Below are 20,742 nucleotides of genomic sequence, written 5' to 3' on the forward strand. Positions count from 1 at the left end.
GTGTGGCTACCACTTTATCACCTTTAAACATTAGATTCCATAAGTTGAGATATAAATGAAGTCATTGATGTGGCAAAAGTAGTAATGGGCTTTTATTTCACAGCAGGCAGGCTCATGTGTGTGGTCCTTGTCTACGGTGCTATTGACTTCATTCTGGTGGCCAATGACGTATCAGTTGCACCACAATTAAGTATGAAAACAGGAAAACCTTATATATCTTCTTTCCTTTGGTAAGTGTGGCTACCCCTTTATCACCTTTAAACATTAGATTCCATAAGTTGAGATACAAATGAAGTCATTGATGTGGCAAAAGTAGTAATGGGCCTTTATTTCACAGCAGGCAGACTCATGTGTGTGGTCATTGTCTACGGTGCTATTGACCTCATTTTGGTGGCCAATAACGTATCAGTTGCACAACAATTAAGTATGAACCCAGGAAAACTTTATACATTAGCTTTCCTTTGGTTAGTGTGGCTACCCCTTTATCACCATTAAACATTAGATTCCATAAGTTGAGATACAAATGAAGTCATTGATGTGGCAAAAGTAGTAATGGACCTTTATTTCACAGCAGGCAGACTCATGTGTGTGGTCATTGTCTACGGTGCTATTGAATTCATTCTGGTGGCGAATGATGTATCAGTTGCACCGCAATTAAGTATGAAAACTGGAAAACCTTATACATTACCTTTCCTTTGGTAAGTGTGGCTACCACTTTATCACCATTAAACATTAGATTCCATAAGCTGAGATGCAAATGAAGTCATTGATGTGGCAAAAGTAGTAATGGGCCTTTATTTCATAGCAGGCAGACTCATGTGTGTGATCATTGTCTACGGTGCTATTGACCTCATTTTGGTGGCCAATAACGTATCAGTTGCACAACAATTAAGTATGAAAACAGGAAAACCTTATACATTAGCTTTCCTTTGGTAAGTGTGGCTGCCCATTTATCACCATTAAACATTAGATTCCATAAGTTGAGATACAAATGAAGTCATTGATGTGGCAAAAGTAGTAATGGACCTTTATTTCACAGCAGGCAGACTCATGTGTGTGGTCATTGTCTATGGTGCTATTGAATTCATTCTGGTGGCCAATGACGTATCAGTTGCACCACAATTAAGTATGAAAACAGGAAAACCTTATACATCTTCTTTCCTTTGGTAAGTGTGGCTACCCCTTTATCACCTTTAAACATTAGATTCCATAAGTTGAGATACAAATGAAGTCATTGATGTGGCAAAAGTACTAATGGGCCTCCATTTGACAGCAGGCAGACTCCTGCAAGTGGTAATTGGCTACGGTGCTGTTGACTTCATTCTTGTGGCCAATGACATATCAGTTGCACCACAATTAAGTATGAAAACAGGAAAACCTTATACATCCTCTTTCCTTTGGTAAGTGTGGCTACCCCTTTATCACCTTTAAACATTAGATTCCATAAGTTGAGATACAAATGAAGTCATTGATGTGGCTAAAGTAGTAATGGGCCTTTATTTCACAGCAGGCAGACTCATGTGTGTGGTCATTGTCTACGGTGCTATTGACTTCATTCTGGTGGCCAATGACTTATCAGTTGCACTACAATTAAGTATGAAAACAGGAAAACCTTATACAATACCTTTCCTTTGGTAAGTGTGGCTACCCCTTTATCACCTTTAAACATTAGATTCCATAAGTTGAGATACAAATGAAGTCATTGATGTGGCAAAAGTAGTAATGGGCCTTTATTTCACAGCAGGCAGACTCATGTGTGTCGTCATTGTCTACGGTGCTATTGAATTCATTCTGGTGGCCAATGACGTATCAGTTGCACCACAATTAAGTATGAAAACAGGAAAACCTTATACATCTTCTTTCCTTTGGTAAGTGTGGCTACCCCTTTATCACCTTTAAACATTAGATTCCATAAGTTGAGATACAAATGAAGTCATTGACGTGGCAAAAGTAGTAATGGGCCTTTATTTCACAGCAGGCAGACTCATGTGTGTGGTCATTGTCTATGGTGCTATTGACTTCATTCTTGTTTCCAATGACATATCAGTTGCACTACAATTAAGTATGAAAACAGGAAAACCTTATACATTAGCTTTCCTTTGGTAAGTGTGGCTACCCCTTTGTCACCTTTAAACATTAGATTCCATAAGTTGAGATACAAATGAAGTCATTGATGTGGCAAAAGTAGTAATGGGCCTTTATTTCACAGCAGGCAGACTCATGTGTGTGGTCATTGTCTACGGTGCTATTGACCTCATTTTGGTGGCCAAAAACGTATCAGTTGCACAACAATTACGTATGAAAACAGGAAAACCTTATACATTAGCTTTCCTTTGGTAAGTGTGGCTACCCCTTTATCACCATTAAACATTAGATTCCATAAGTTGAGATACAAATGAAGTCATTGATGTGGCAAAAGTAGTAATGGACCTTTATTTCACAGCAGGCAGACTCATGTGTGTGGTCATTGTCTACGGTGCTATTGAATTCATTCTGGTGGCGAATGATGTATCAGTTGCACCACAATTAAGTATGAAAACACGTAAACCTTATACAATACCTTTCCTTTGGTAAGTGTGGCTACCACTTTATCACCATTAAACATTAGATTCCATAAGCTGAGATGCAAATGAAGTCATTGATGTGGCAAAAGTAGTAATGGGCCTTTATTTCACAGCAGGCAGACTCACGTGTGTGGTCCTTGTCTACGGTGCTATTGACTTCATTCTGGTGGCCAATGACGTATCAGTTGCACCACAATTAAGTATGAAAACAGGAAAACCTTATACATCTTCTTTCCTTTGGTAAGTGTGGCTACCCCTTTATCACCTTTAAACATTAGATTCCATAAGTTGAGATACAAATGAAGTCATTGACGTGGCAAAAGTAGTAATGGGCCTTTATTTCACAGCAGGCAGACTCATGTGTGTGGTCATTGTCTACGGTGCTATTGACTTCATTGTTGTTTCCAATGACATATCAGTTGCACCACAATTAAGTATGAAAACAGGTAAACCTTATACATTACCTTTCCTTTGGTAAGTGTGGCTACCACTTTATCACCATTAAACATTAGATTCCATAAGCTGAGATGCAAATGAAGTCATTGATGTGGCAAAAGTAGTAATGGGCCTTTATTTCACAGCAGGCAGACTCATGTGTGTGGTCCTTGTCTACGGTGCTATTGACTTCATTCTGGTGGCCAATGACGTATCAGTTGCACTACAATTAAGTATGAAAACAGGTAAACCTTATACATTAGCTTTCCTTTGGTAAGTGTGGCTACCCCTTTATCACCTTTAAACATTAGATTCCATAAGTTGAGATACAAATGAAGTCATTGATGTGGCAAAAGCAGTAATGGGCCTTTATTTCACAGCAGGCAGACTCATGTGTGTCGTCATTGTCTACGGTGCTATTGAATTCATTCTGGTGGCCAATGACGTATCAGTTGCACCACAATTAAGTATGAAAACAGGAAAACCTTATACATCTTCTTTCCTTTGGTAAGTGTGGCTACCCCTTTATCACCTTTAAACATTAGATTCCATAAGTTGAGATACAAATGAAGTCATTGACGTGGCAAAAGTAGTAATGGGCCTTTATTTCACAGCAGGCAGACTCATGTGTGTGGTCATTGTCTACGGTGCTATTGACTTCATTCTTGTTTCCAATGACATATCAGTTGCACCACAATTAAGTATGAAAACAGGTAAACCTTATACATTACCTTTCCTTTGGTAAGTGTGGCTACCACTTTATCACCATTAAACATTAGATTCCATAAGCTGAGATGCAAATGAAGTCATTGACGTGGCAAAAGTAGTAATGGGCCTTTATTTCACAGCAGGCAGACTCATGTGTGTGGTCATTGTCTACGGTGCTATTGACTTCATTCTTGTTTCCAATGACATATCAGTTGCACCACAATTAAGTATGAAAACAGGTAAACCTTATACATTACCTTTCCTTTGGTAAGTGTGGCTACCACTTTATCACCATTAAACATTAGATTCCATAAGCTGAGATGCAAATGAAGTCATTGATGTGGCAAAAGTAGTAATGGGCCTTTATTTCACAGCAGGCAGACTCATGTGTGTGGTCCTTGTCTACGGTGCTATTGACTTCATTCTGGTGGCCAATGACATATCAGTTGCACTACAATTAAGTATGAAAACAGGAAAACCTTATACATTAGCTTTCCTTTGGTAAGTGTGGCTACCCCTTTATCACCATTAAACATTAGATTCCATAAGTTGAGATACAAATGAAGTCATTGACGTGGCAAAAGTAGTAATGGGCCTTTATTTCACATCAGGCAGACTCATGTGTGTCGTCATTGTCTACGGTGCTATTGAATTCATTCTGGTGGCCAATGACGTATCAGTTGCACCACAATTAAGTATGAAAACAGGAAAACCTTATACATCTTCTTTCCTTTGGTAAGTGTGGCTACCCCTTTATCACCTTTAAACATTAGATTCCATAAGTTGAGATACAAATGAAGTCATTGATGTGGCAAAAGTAGTAATGGGCCTTTATTTCACAGCAGGCAGACTCATGTGTGTGGTCCTTGTCTACGGTGCTATTGACCTCATTCTGGTGGCCAATGACGTATCAGTTGCACTACAATTAAGTATGAAAACAGGAAAACCTTATACATTACCTTTCCTTTGGTAAGTGTGGCTACCCCTTTATCACCTTTAAACATTAGATTCCATAAGTTGAGATACAAATGAAGTCATTGATGTGGCAAAAGCAGTAATGGGCCTTTATTTCACAGCAGGCAGACTCATGTGTGTCGTCATTGTCTACGGTGCTATTGAATTCATTCTGGTGGCCAATGACGTATCAGTTGCACCACAATTAAGTATGAAAACAGGAAAACCTTATACATCTTCTTTCCTTTGGTAAGTGTGGCTACCCCTTTATCACCTTTAAACATTAGATTCCATAAGTTGAGATACAAATGAAGTCATTGACGTGGCAAAAGTAGTAATGGGCCTTTATTTCACAGCAGGCAGACTCATGTGTGTGGTCATTGTCTACGGTGCTATTGACTTCATTCTTGTTTCCAATGACATATCAGTTGCACCACAATTAAGTATGAAAACAGGTAAACCTTATACATTACCTTTCCTTTGGTAAGTGTGGCTACCACTTTATCACCATTAAACATTAGATTCCATAAGCTGAGATGCAAATGAAGTCATTGATGTGGCAAAAGTAGTAATGGGCCTTTATTTCACAGCAGGCAGACTCATGTGTGTGGTCCTTGTCTACGGTGCTATTGACTTCATTCTGGTGGCCAATGACGTATCAGTTGCACTACAATTAAGTATGAAGACAGGAAAACCTTATACATTACCTTTCCTTTGGTATGTGTGGCTACCCCTTTATCACCTTTAAACATTAGATTCCATAAGTTGAGATACAAATGAAGTCATTGATGTGGCAAAAGTAGTAATGGGCCTTTATTTCACAGCAGGCAGACTCATGTGTGTGGTCCTTTTCTACGGTGCTATTGACTTCATTCTGGTAGCCAATGACGTATCAGTTGCACCACAATTAAGTATGAAAACAGGAAAACCTTATACATCTTCTTTCCTTTGGTAAGTGTGGCTACCCCTTTATCAGCTTTAAACATTAGATTCCATAAGTTGAGATACAAATGAAGTCATTGATGTGGCAAAAGTAGTAATGGGCCTTTATTTCACAGCAGGCAGACCCATGTGTGTGGTCCTTGTCTATGGTGCTATTGACCTCATTTTGGTGGCCAATAACGTATCAGTTGCACCACAATTAAGTATGAAAACAGGTAAACCTTATACATTAGCTTTCCTTTGGTAAGTGTGGCTACCCCTTTATCACCTTTAAACATTAGATTCCATAAGTTGAGATACAAATGAAGTCATTGACGTGGCAAAAGTAGTAATGGGCCTTTATTTCACAGCAGGCAGACTCATGTGTGTCGTCATTGTCTACGGTGCTATTGAATTCATTCTGGTGGCCAATGACGTATCAGTTGCACCACAATTAAGTATGAAAACAGGATAACCTTATACATCTTCTTTCCTTTGGTAAGTGTGGCTACCCCTTTATCACCTTTAAACATTAGATTCCATAAGTTGAGATACAAATGAAGTCATTGATGTGGCAAAAGTAGTAATGGGCCTTTATTTCACAGCAGGCAGACTCATGTGTGTGGTCCTTGTCTACGGTGCTATTGACTTCATTCTGGTGGCCAATGACGTATCAGTTGCGCTACAGTTAAGTATGAAAACAGGAAAACCTTATACATTACCTTTCCTTTGGTAAGTGTGGCTACCCCTTTATCACCTTTAAACATTAGATTCCATAAGTTGAGATACAAATGAAGTCATTGATGTGGCAAAAGTAGTAATGGGCCTTTATTTCACAGCAGGCAGACTCATGTGTGTCGTCATTGTCTACGGTGCTATTGAATTCATTCTGGTGGCCAATGACGTATCAGTTGCACCACAATTAAGTATGAAAACATTAAAACCTTATACATCTTCTTTCCTTTGGTAAGTGTGGCTACCCCTTTATCACCTTTAAACATTAGATTCCATAAGTTGAGATACAAATGAAGTCATTGACGTGGCAAAAGTAGTAATGGGCCTTTATTTCACAGCAGGCAGACTCATGTGTGTGGTCATTGTCTACGGTGCTATTGACTTCATTATTGTTTCCAATGACATATCAGTTGCACCACAATTAAGTATGAAAACAGGTAAACCTTATACATTACCTTTCCTTTGGTAAGTGTGGCTACCACTTTATCACCATTAAACATTAGATTCCATAAGCTGAGATGCAAATGAAGTCATTGATGTGGCAAAAGTAGTAATGGGCCTTTATTTCACAGCAGGCATACTCATGTGTGTGGTCCTTGTCTACGGTGCTATTGACTTCATTCTGGTGGCCAATGACGTATCAGTTGCACTACAATTAAGTATGAAAACAGGAAAACCTTATACATTACCTTTCCTTTGGTAAGTGTGGCTACCCCTTTATCACCATTAAACATTAGATTCCATAAGCTGAGATGCAAATGAAGTCATTGATGTGTCAAAAGTAGTAATGGACCCTGATTTCACAGCAGGCAGACTCATGTGTGTGGTCATTGTCTACGGTGCTATTGAATTCATTCTGGTGGCGAATGATGTATCAGTTGCACCACAATTAAGTATGAAAACAGGAAAACCTTATACATTAGCTTTCCTTTGGTAAGTGTGGCTACCCCTTTATCACCATTAAACATTAGATTCCATAAGTTGAGATACAAATGATGTCATTGATGTACCAAAAGTAGTAATGGACCTTTATTTCACAGCAGGCAGACTCATGTGTGTGGTCATTGTCTACGGTGCTATTGAATTCATTCTGGTGGCGAATGATGTATCAGTTGCACCACAATTAAGTATGAAAACAGGTAAACCTTATACATTACCTTTCCTTTGGTAAGTGTGGCTACCACTTTATCACCATTAAACATTAGATTCCATAAGCTGAGATGCAAATGAAGTCATTGATGTGGCAAAAGTGGTAATGGGCCTTTATTTCACAGCAGGCAGACTCATGTGTGTGGTCCTTGTCTACGGTGCTATTGACTTCATTCTGGTGGCCAATGACGTATCAGTTGCACTACAATTTAGTATGAAAACAGGAAAACCTTGAAAACATTACCTTTCCTTTGGTAAGTGTGGCTACCAATTTATCACCATTAAACATTAGATTCCATAAGTTGAGATACAAATGAAGTCATTGATGTGGCAAAAGTAGTAATGGACCTTTATTTCACACCAGGCAGACTCATGTGTGTGGTCATTGTCTACGGTGCTATTGAATTCATTCTGGTGGCGAATGATGTATCAGTTGCACCACAATTAAGTATGAAAACAGGTAAACCTTATACATTACCTTTCCTTTGGTAAGTGTGGCTACCACTTTATCACCATTAAACATTAGATTCCATAAGCTGAGATGCAAATGAAGTCATTGATGTGGCAAAAGTAGTAATGGGCCTTTATTTCACAGCAGGCAGACTCATGTGTGTGGTCCTTGTCTACGGTGCTATTGACTTCATTCTGGTGGCCAATGACGTACCAGTTGCAATACAATTAAGTATGAAAACAGGAAAACCTTATACATTGGCTTTCCTTTGGTAAGTGTGGCTACCCCTTTGTCACCATTAAACATTAGATTCCATAAGTTGAGATACAAATGAAGTCATTGATGTGGCAAAAGTAGTAATGGACCTTTATTTCACAGCAGGCAGACTCATGTGTGTGGTCATTGTCTACGGTGCTATTGAATTCATTCTGGTGGCGAATGATGTATCAGTTGCACCACAATTAAGTATGAAAACAGGTAAACCTTATACATTACCTTTCCTTTGGTAAGTGTGGCTACCACTTTATCACCATTAAACATTAGATTCCATAAGCTGAGATGCAAATGAAGTCATTGATGTGGCAAAAGTAGTAATGGGCCTTTATTTCACAGCAGGCAGACTCATGTGTGTGGTCCTTGTCTACGGTGCTATTGACTTCATTCTGGTGGCCAATGACGTATCAGTTGCACTACAATTAAGTATGAAAACAGGAAAACCTTATACATTACCTTTCCTTTGGTAAGTGTGGCTACCCCTTTATCACCTTTAAACATTAGATTCCATAAGTTGAGATACAAATGAAGTCATTGATGTGGCAAAAGTAGCAATGGGCCTTTATTTCACAGCTGGCAGACTCATGTGTGTGGTCCTTGTCTATGGTGCTATTGACCTCATTTTGGTGGCCAATAACGTATCAGTTGCACAACAATTAAGTATGAAAACAGGAAAACCTTATACATTAGCTTTCCTTTGGTAAGTGTGGCTACCCCTTTATCACCTTTAAACATTAGATTCCATAAGTTGAGATACAAATGAAGTCATTGATGTGGCAAAAGTAGTAATGGGCCTTTATTTCACAGCAGGCAGACTCATGTGTATCGTCATTGTCTACGGTGCTATTGAATTCATTCTAGTGGCCAATGACGTATCAGTTGCACCACAATTAAGTATGATAACAGGAAAACCTTATACATCTTCTTTCCTTTGGTAAGTGTGGCTACCCCTTTATCACCTTTAAACATTAGATTCCATAAGTTGAGATACAAATGAAGTCATTGATGTGGCAAATGTAGTAATGGGCCTTTATTTCACAGCAGGCAGACTCATGTGTGTCGTCATTGTCTACGGTGCTATTGAATTCATTCTAGTGGCCAATGACGTATCAGTTGCACCACAATAAAGTATGAAAACAGGAAAACCTTATACATCTTCTTTCCTTTGGTAAGTGTGGCTACCCCTTTATCACCTTTAAACTTTAGATTCCATAAGTTGAGATACAAATGAAGTCATTGACGTGGCAAAAGTAGTAATGGGCCTTTATTTCACAGCAGGCAGACTCATGTGTGTGGTCATTGTCTACGGTGCTATTGACTTCATTCTTGTGGCCAATGACATATCAGTTGCACCACAATTAAGTATGAAAACAGGATAACCTTATACATCCTCTTTCCTTTGGTAAGTGTGGCTACCCCCTTTATCACCTTTAAACATTAGATTCCATAAGTTGAGATACAAATGAAGTCATTGATGTGGCATAAGTAGTAATGGGCCTTTATTTCACAGCAGGCAGACTCATGTGTGTGGTCATTGTCTACTGTGCTATTGACTTCCTTCTGGTGGCCAATTACGTATCAGTTGCACTACAATTAAGTATGAAAACAGGAAAACCTTATACATTACCTTTCCTTTGGTAAGTGTGGCTACCCCTTTATCACCTTTAAACATTAGATTCCATAAGTTGAGATACAAATGAAGTCATTGATGTGGCAAAAGTAGTAATGGGCCTTTATTTCACAGCAGGCAGACTCATGTGTGTCGTCATTGTCTACGGTGCTATTGAATTCATTCTGATGGCCAATTACGTATCAGTTGCACCACAATTAAGTATGAAAACAGGAGAACCTTATACATCTTCTTTCCTTTGGTAAGTGTGGCTACCCCTTTATCACCTTCAAACATTAGATTCCATAAGTTGAGATACAAATGAAGTCATTGACGTGGCAAAAGTAGTAATGGGCCTTTATTTCACAGCAGGCAGACTCATGTGTGTGGTCATTGTCTACGGGGCTAATGACTTCATTCTTGTTTCCAATGACATATCAGTTGCACCACAATTAAGTATGAAAACAGGTAAACCTTATACATTACCTTTCCTTTGGTAAGTGTGGCTACCACTTTATCACCATTAAACATTAGATTCCATAAGCTGAGATGCAAATGAAGTCATTGATGTGGCAAAAGTAGTAATGGGCCTTTATTTCACAGCAGGCAGACTCATGTGTGTGGTCCTTGTCTACGGTGCTATTGACTTCATTCTGGTGGCCAATGACGTATCAGTTGCACTACAATTAAGTATGGAAACAGGAAAACCTTATACATTACCTTTCCTTTGGTAAATGTGGCTACCCCTTTATCACCTTTAAACATTAGATTCCATAAGTTGAGATACAAATGAAGTCATTGATGTGGCAAAAGAAGTAATGGGCCTTTATTTCACAGCAGGCAGACTCATGTGTGTGATCATTGTCTACGGTGCTATTGACCTCATTTTGGTGGCCAATAACGTATCAGTTGCACAACAATTAAGTATGAAAACAAGAAAACTTTATACATTAGCTTTCCTTTGGTAAGTGTGGCTACCCCTTTATCACCTTTAAACATTAGATTCCATAAGTTGAGATACAAATGAAGTCATTGATGTGGCAAAAGTAGTAATGGGCCTTTATTTCACAGCAGGCAGACTCATGTGTGTGGTCATTGTCTACGGTGCTATTGACCTCATTTTGGTGGCCAATAACGTATCAGTTGCACAACAATTAAGTATGAAAACAGGAAAACCTTATACATTAGCTTTCCTTTGGTAAGTGTGGCTACCCCTTTATCACCATTAAACATTAGATTCCATAAGTTGAGATACAAATGAAGTCATTGATGTGGCAAAAGTAGTAATGGACCTTTATTTCACAGCAGGTAGACTCATGTGTGTGGTCATTGTCTACGGTGCTATTGAATTCATTCTGGTGGCGAATGATGTATCAGTTGCACCACAATTAAGTATGAAAACAGGTAAACCTTATACATTACCTTTCCTTTGGTAAGTGTGGCTACCACTTTATCACCATTAAACATTAGATTCCATAAGCTGAGATGCAAATGAAGTCATTGATGTGGCAAAAGTAGTAATGGGCCTTTATTTCACAGCAGGCAGACTCATGTGTGTGGTCCTTGTCTACGGTGCTATTGACTTCATTCTGGTGGCCAATGACGTATCAGTTGCACTACAATTAAGTATGAAAACAGGAAAACCTTATACATTACCTTTCCTTTGGTAAGTGTGGCTACCACTTTATCACCATTAAACATTAGATTCCATAAGTTGAGATACAAATGAAGTCATTGATGTGGCAAAAGTAGTAATGGGCCTTTATTTCACAGCAGGCAGACTCATGTGTGTGGTCATTGTCTACGGTGCTATTGACCTCATTATGGTGGCCAATAACGTATCAGTTGCACAACAATTAAGTATGAAAACAGGAAAACCTTATACATTGGCTTTCCTTTGGTAAGTGTGGCTACCCCTTTATCACCATTAAACATTAGATTCCATAAGTTGAGATACAAATGAAGTCATTGATGTGGCAAAAGTAGTAATGGACCTTTATTTCACAGCAGGCAGACTCATGTGTGTGGTCATTGTCTACGGTGCTATTGAATTCATTCAGGTGGCGACTGATGTATCAGTTGCACCACAATTAAGTATGAAAACAGGTAAACCTTATACATTACCTTTCCTTTGGTAAGTGTGGCTACCACTTTATCACCATTAAACATTAGATTCCATAAGCTGAGATGCAAATGAAGTCATTGATGTGGCAAAAGTAGTAATGGGCCTTTATTTCACAGCAGGCAGACTCATGTGTGTGGTCCTTGTCTACGGTGCTATTGACTTCATTCTGGTGGCCAATGACGTATCAGTTGCACTACAATTAATTATGAAAACAGGAAAACCTTATACATTACCTTTCCTTTGGTAAGTGTGCCTACCCCTTTATCACCTTTAAACATTAGATTCCATAAGTTGAGATACAAATGAAGTCATTGATGTGGCAAAAGTAGTAATGGACCTTTATTTCACAGCAGGCAGACTCATGTGTGTGGTCATTGTCTACGGTGCTATTGACTTCATTCTGGTGGCCAATGACGTATCAGTTGCACAACAATTAAGTATGAAAACAGGAAAACCTTATACATTACCTTTCCTTTGGTAAGTGTGGCTACCCCTTTATCACCTTTAAACATTAGATTCCATAAGTTGAGATACAAATGAAGTCATTGATGTGGCAAAAGTAGTAATGGGCCTTTATTTCACAGCAGGCAGACTCATGTGTGTGATCATTGTCTACGGTGCTATTGACCTCATTTTGGTGGCCAATAACGTATCAGTTGCACAACAATTAAGTATGAAAACAGGAAAACCTTATACATCTTCTTTCCTTTGGTAAGTGTGGCTACCCCTTTATCACCATTAAACATTAGATTCCATAAGTTGAGATACAAATGAAGTCATTGATGTGGCAAAAGTAGTAATTGACCTTTATTTCACAGCAGGCAGACTCATGTGTGTGGTCATTGTCTACGGTGCTATTGACTTCATTCTGGTGGCCAATGACGTATCCGTTGCACTACAATTAAGTATGAAAACAGGAAAACCTTATACATTACCTTTCCTTTGGTAAGTGTGGCTACCCCTTTATCACCTTTAAACATTAGTTTCCATAAGTTGAGATACAAATGAAGTCATTGATGTGGCAAAAGTAGTAATGGGCCTCTATTTGACAGCAGGCAGACTCCTGCAAGTGGTAATTGGCTACGGTGCTGTTGACTTCATTCTTGTGGCCAATGACATATCAGTTGCACCACAATTAAGTAAGAAAACAGGAAAACCTTATACATCTTCTTTCCTTTGGTAAGTGTGGCTACCCCTTTATCACCTTTAAATATTAAATTCCATAAGTTGAGATACTAATGAAGTTATTGATGTGGCAAATGTAGTAATGGGCCTTTATTTCACAGCAGGCAGACTCATGGGTGTGGTCACTGTCTACGGTGCTATTGACTTCATACTTGTGGCCAATTACATATCAGTTGCACCTCAATTAAGTATGAAAACAGGAAAACCTTATACATCCTCTTTCCTTTGGTAATTGTGGCTACCCCTTTATCACCTTTAAACATTAGATTCCATAAGTTGAGATACAAATGAAGTCATTGATGTGGCAAAAGTAGTAATGGGCCTTTATTTCACAGCAGGCAGACTCATGTGTGTGGTCATTGTCTACGGTGCTGTTGACTTCATTCTTGTGGCCAATGACATATCAGTTGCACCACAATTAAGTAAGAAAACAGGAAAACCTTATACATCTTCTGTCCTTTGGTAAGTGTGGCTACCCCTTTATCACCATTAAACATTAGATTCCATAAGTTGAGATACAAATGAAGTCATTGATGTGGTAAAAGTAGTAATTGGCCTTTATTTCACAGCAGGCAGACTCATGTGTGTCGTCATTGTCTACGGTGCTATTGAATTCATTCTAGTGGCCAATGACGTATCAGTTGCACCACAATTTAGTATGAAAACAGGAAAACCTTATACATCTTCTTTCCTTTGGTAAGTGTGGCTACCCCTTTATCACCTTTAAACATTAGATTCCATAAGTTGAGATACAAATGAAGTCATTGATGAGGCATAAGTAGTAATGGGCCTTTATTTCACAGCAGGCAGACTCATGTGTGTGGTCATTGTCTACGGTGCTATTGACTTCATTCTGGTGGCCAATGACGTATCAGTTGCACTACAATTAAGTATGAAAACAGGAAAACCTTATACATTACCTTTCCTTTGGTAAGTGTGGCTACCCCTTTATCACCTTTAAACATTAGATTTTATAAGTTGAGATACAAATGAAGTCATTGATGTGGCAAAAGTAGTAATGGGCCTTTATTTCACAGCAGGCAGACTCATGTGTGTCGTCATTGTCTACGGTGCTATTGAATTCATTCTGATGGCCAATTACGTATCAGTTGCACCACAATTAAGTATGAAAACAGGAAAACCTTATACATCTTCTTTCCTTTGGTAAGTGTGGCTACCCCTTTATCACCTTTAAACATTAGATTCCATAAGTTGAGATACAAATGAAGTCATTGACGTGGCAAAAGTAGTAATGGGCCTTTATTTCACAGCAGGCAGACTCATGTGTGTGGTCATTGTCTACGGGGCTATTGACTTCATTCTTGTTTCCAATGACATATCAGTTGCACCACAATTAAGTATGAAAACAGGTAAACCTTATACATTACCTTTCCTTTGGTAAGTGTGGCTACCCCTTTATCACCATTAAACATTAGATTCCATAAGGTAAGATGCAAATGAAGTCATTGATGTGGCAAAAGTAGTAATGGGCCTTTATTTCACAGCAGGCAGACTCATGTGTGTGGTCTTTGTCTACGGTGCTATTGACTTCATTCTGGTGGCCAATGACGTATCAGTTGCACTACAATTAAGTATGGAAACAGGAAAACCTTATACATTACCTTTCCTTTGGTAAGTGTGGTTACCCCTTTATCACCTTTAAACATTAGATTCCATAAGTTGAGATACAAATGAAGTCATTGATGTGGCAAAAGTAGTAATGGGCCTTTATTTCACAGCAGGCAGACTCATGTGTGTGATCATTGTCTACGGTGCTATTGACCTCATTTTGGTGGCCAATAACGTATCAGTTGCACAACAATGAAGTATGAAAACAGGAAAACCTTATACATTAGCTTTCCTTTGGTAAGTGTGGCTACCCCTTTATCACCATTAAACATTAGATTCCATAAGTTGAGATACAAATGAAGTCATTGATGTGGCAAAAGTAGTAATGGACCTTTATTTCACAGCAGGCAGACTCATGTGTGTGGTCATTGTCTACGGTGCTATTGAATTCATTCAGGTGGCGAATGATGTAACAGTTGCACCACAATTAAGTATGAAAACAGGTAAACCTTATACATTACCTTTCCTTTGGTAAGTGTGGCTACCACTTTATCACCATTAAACATTAGATTCCATAAGCTGAGATGCAAATGAAGTCATTGATGTGGCAAAAGTAGTAATGGGCCTTTATTTCACAGCAGGCCGACTCATGTGTGTGGTCCTTGTCTACGGTGCTATTGACTTCATTCTGGTGGCCAATGACGTATCAGTTGCACTACAATTAAGTATGAAAACAGGAAAACCTTATACATTACCTTTCCTTTGGTAAGTGTGGCTACCCCTTTATCACCTTTAAACATTAGATTCCATAAGTTGAGATACAAATGAAGTCATTGATGTGGCAAAAGTAGTAATGGGCCTTTATTTCACAGCAGGCAGACTCATGTGGGTGATCATTGTCTACGGTGCTATTGACCTCATTTTGGTGGCCAATAACGTATCAGTTGCACAACAATTAAGTATGAAAACAGGAAAACCTTATACATCTTCTTTCCTTTGGTAAGTGAGGCTACCCCTTTATCACCATTAAACATTAGATTCCATAAGTTGAGATACAAATGAAGTCATTGATGTGGCAAAAGTAGTAATGGACCTTTATTTCACAGCAGGCAGACTCATGTGTGTGGTCATTGTCTACGTCGCTATTGACTTCATTCTGGTGGCCAATGACGTATCAGTTGCACTACAATTAAGTATGAAAACAGGAAAACCTTATACATTACCTTTCCTTTGGTAAGTGTGGCTACCCCTTTATCACCTTTAAATATTAAATTCCATAAGTTGAGATACTAATGAAGTTATTGATGTGGCAAAAGTAGTAATGGGCCTTTATTTCACAGCAGGCAGACTCATGGGTGTGGTCAATGTCTACGGTGCTATTGACTTCATACTTGTGGCCAATTACATATCAGTTGCACCACAATTAAGTATGAAAACAGGAAAACCTTACACATTACCTTTCCTTTGGTAAGTGTGGCTACCCCTTTATCACCTTTAAACATTAGATTCCATAAGTTGAGATACAAATGATGTCATTGATGTGGCAAAAGTAGTAATGGGCCTTTATTTCACAGCAGGCAGACTCATGTGTGTGGTCCTTGTCTATGGTGCTATTGACCTCATTTTGGTGGCCAATAACGTATCAGTTGCACAACAATTAAGTATGAAAACAGGAAAACCTTATACATTAGCTTTCCTTTGGTAAGTGTGGCTACCCCTTTATCACCATTAAACATTAGATTCCATAAGTTGAGATACAAATGAAGTCATTGATGTGGCAAAAGTAGTAATGGACCTTTATTTCACAGCAGGCAGACTCATGTGTGTGGTCATTGTCTACGGTGCTATTGAATTCATTCTGGTGGCGAATGATGTATCAGTTGCACCACAATTAAGTATGAAAACAGGAAAACCTTATACATTACCTTTCCTTTGGTAAGTGTGGCTACCCCTTTATCACCATTAAACATTAGATTCCATAAGTTGAGATACAAATGAAGTCACTGATGTGGCAAAAGTAGTAATGGGCCTTTATTTCACAGCAGGCAGACTCATGTGTGTGGTCATTGTCTACGGTGCTATTGACCTCATTTTGGTGGCCAATAATGTATCAGTTGCACAACAATGAAGTATGAAAACTGGAAAACCTTATACATTAGCTTTCCTTTGGTAAGTGTGGCTACCCCTTTATCACCATTAAACATTAGATTCCATAAGTTGAGATACAAATGAAGTCATTGATGTGGCAAAAGTAGTAATGGACCTTTATTTCACAGCAGGCAGACTCATGTGTGTGGTCATTGTCTACGGTGCTATTGAATTCATTCAGGTGGCGAATGATGTATCAGTTGCACCACAATTAAGTATGAAAACAGGTAAACCTTATACATTACCTTTCCTTTGGTAAGTGTGGCTACCACTTTATCACCATTAAACATTAGATTCCATAAGCTGAGATGCAAATGAAGTCATTGATGTGGCAAAAGTAGTAATGGGCCTTTATTTCACAGCAGGCAGACTCATGTGTGTGGTCCTTGTCTACGGTGCTATTGACTTCATTTTGGTGGCCAATGACGTATCAGTTGCACTACAATTAAGTATGAAAACAGGAAAACCTTATACATTACCTTTCCTTTGGTAAGTGTGGCTACCCCTTTATCACCTTTAAACATTAGATTCCATAAGTTGAGATACAAATGAAGTCATTGATGTGGCAAAAGTAGTAATGGACCTTTATTTCACAGCAGGCAGACTCATGTGTGTGGTCATTGTCTACGGTGCTATTGACTTCATTCTGGTGGCCAATGACGTATCAGTTGCACTACAATTAAGTATGAAAACAGGAAAACCTTATACATTACCTTTCCTTTGGTAAGTGTGGCTACCCCTTTATCACCTTTAAACATTAGATTCCATAAGTTGAGATACAAATGAAGTCATTGATGTGGCAAAAGTAGTAATGGGCCTTTATTTCACAGCAGGCAGACTCATGTGGGTGATCATTGTCTACGGTGCTATTGACCTCATTTTGGTGGCCAATAACGTATCAGTTGCACAACAATTAAGTATGAAAACAGGAAAACCTTATACATCTTCTTTCCTTTGGTAAGTGTGGCTACCCCTTTATCACCATTAAACATTTGATTCCATAAGTTGAGATACAAATGAAGTCATTGATGTGGCAAAAGTAGTAATGGACCTTTATTTCACAGCAGGCAGACTCATGTGTGTGGTCATTGTCTACGGTGCTATTGACTTCATTCTGGTGGCCAATGACGTATCAGTTGCACTACAATTAAGTATGAAAACAGGAAAACCTTATACATTACCTTTTCTTTGGTAAGTGTGGCTACCCCTTTATCACCTTTAAACATTAGATTCCATAAGTTGAGATACAAATGAAGTCATTGATGTGGAAAAAGTAGTAACGGGCCTCTATTTGACAGCAGGCAGACTCCTGCAAGTGGTAATTGGCTACGGTGCTGTTGACTTCATTCTTGTGGCCAATGACATATCAGTTGCACCACAATTAAGTAAGAAAACAGGAAAACCTTATATATCCTCTTTCCTTTGGTAAGTGTGGCTACCCCTTTATCACCTTTAAATATTAAATTCCATAAGTTGAGATACTAATGAAGTTATTGATGTGGCAAAAGTAGTAATGGGCCTTTATTTCACAGCAGGCAGACTCATGGCTGTGGTCACTGTCTACGGTGCTATTGACTTCATACTTGTGGCCAATGACATATCAGTTGCACCACAATTAAGTATGAAAACAGGAAAACCTTATACATCTTCTTTCCTTTGGTAAGTGTGGCTACCCCTTTATCACCTTTAAACATTAGATTCCATAAGTTGAGATACAAATGAAGTCATTGATGTGGCAAAAGTAGTAATGGGCCTTTATTTCACAGCAGGCAGACTCATGTGTGTGATCATTGTCTACGGTGCTATTGACCTCATTTTGGTGGCCAATAACGTATCAGTTGCACAACAATTAAGTATGAAAACAGGAAAACCTTATACATTAGCTTTCCTTTGGTAAGTGTGGCTACCCCTTTATCACCATTAAACATTAGATTCCATAAGTTGAGATACAAATGAAGTCATTGATGTGGCAACAGTAGTAATGGACCTTTATTTCACAGCAGGCAGACTCATGTGTGTGATCATTGTCTACGGTGCTATTGACCTCATTTTGGTGGCCAATAACGTATCAGTTGCACAATAATTAAGTATGAAAACAGGAAAACCTTATACATTACCTTTCCTTTGGTAAGTGTGGCTACCCCTTTATCACCATTAAACATTAGATTCCATAAGTTGAGATACAAATGAAGTCATTGATGTGGCAAAAGTAGTAATGGGCCTCTATTTGACGGCAGGCAGACTCCTGCAAGTGGTAATTGGCTACGGTGCTGTTGACTTCATTCTTGTGGCCAATGACATATCAGTTGCACCACAATTAACTAAGAAAACAGGAAAACCTTATACATCTTCTTTCCTTTGGTAAGTGTGGCTACCACTTTATCACCTTTAAACATTAGATTCCATAAGTTGAGATACTAATGAAGTTATTGATGTGGCAAAAGTAGTAATGGGCCTTTATTTCACAGCAGGCAGACTCATGGGTGTGGTCACTGTCTACGGTGCTATTGACTTCATACTTGTGGCCAATGACATATCACTTGCACCACAATTAAGTATGAAAACAGGAAAACCTTATACATCCTCTTTCCTTTGGTAAGTGTGGCTACCCCTTTATCACCTTTAAACATTAGATTCCATAAGTTGAGATACAAATGAAGTCATTGATGTGGCAAAAGTAGTAATGGGCCTTTATTTCACAGCAGGCAGACTCATGTGTGTGGTCATTGTCTACGGTGCTATTGACCTCATTTTGGTGGCCAATAACGTATCAGTTGCACAACAATTAAGTATGAAAGCAGGAAAACCTTATACATTACCTTTCCTTTGGTAAGTGTGGCTACCCCTTTATCACATTTAAACATTAGATTCCATAAGTTGAGATACAAATGAAGTCATTGATGTGGCAAAAGTAGTAATGGGCCTCTATTTGACGGCAGGCAGACTCCTGCAAGTGGTAATTGGCTACGGTGCTGTTGACTTCATTCTTGTGGCCAATGACATATCAGTTGCACCACAATTAAGTAAGAAAACAGGAAAACCTTATACATCTTCTTTCCTTTGGTAAGTGTGGCTACCCCTTTATCACCTTTAAATATTAAATTCCATAAGTTGAGATACTAATGAAGTTATTGATGTGGCAAAAGTAGTAATGGGCCTTTATTTCACAGCAGGCAGACTCATGGGTGTGGTCACTGTCTACGGTGCTATTGACTTCATACTTGTGGCCAATTACATATCAGTTGCACCACAATTAAGTATGAAAACAGGAAAACCTTATACATCCTCTTTCCTTTGGTAAGTGTGGCTACCCCTTTATCACCTTTAAACATTAGATTCCATAAGCTGAGATGCAAATGAAGTCATTGATGTGGCAAAAGTAGTAATGGGCCTTTATTTCACAGCAGGCAGACTCATGTGTGTGGTCCTTGTCTACGGTGCTATTGACTTCATTTTGGTGGCCAATGACGTATCAGTTGCACTACAATTAAGTATGAAAACAGGAAAACCTTATACATTACCTTTCCTTTGGTAAGTGTGGCTACCCCTTTATCACCTTTAAACATTAGATTCCATAAGTTGAGATACAAATGAAGTCATTGATGTGGCAAAAGTAGTAATGGACCTTTATTTCATAGCAGGCAGACTCATGTGTGTGGTCATTGTCTACGGTGCTATTGACTTCATTCTGGTGGCCAATGACGTATCAGTTGCACTACAATTAAGTATGAAAACAGGAAAACCTTATACATTACCTTTCCTTTGGTAAGTGTGGCTACCCCTTTATCACCTTTAAACATTAGATTCCATAAGTTGAGATACAAATGAAGTCATTGATGTGGCAAAAGTAGTAATGGGCCTTTATTTCACAGCAGGCAGACTCATGTGGGTGATCATTGTCTACGGTGCTATTGAC

The sequence above is a fragment of the Schistocerca gregaria genome, chromosome 7, assembly GCF_023897955.1.
Source record: "Schistocerca gregaria isolate iqSchGreg1 chromosome 7, iqSchGreg1.2, whole genome shotgun sequence".
Lineage (NCBI taxonomy): Eukaryota > Metazoa > Arthropoda > Insecta > Orthoptera > Acrididae > Schistocerca > Schistocerca gregaria.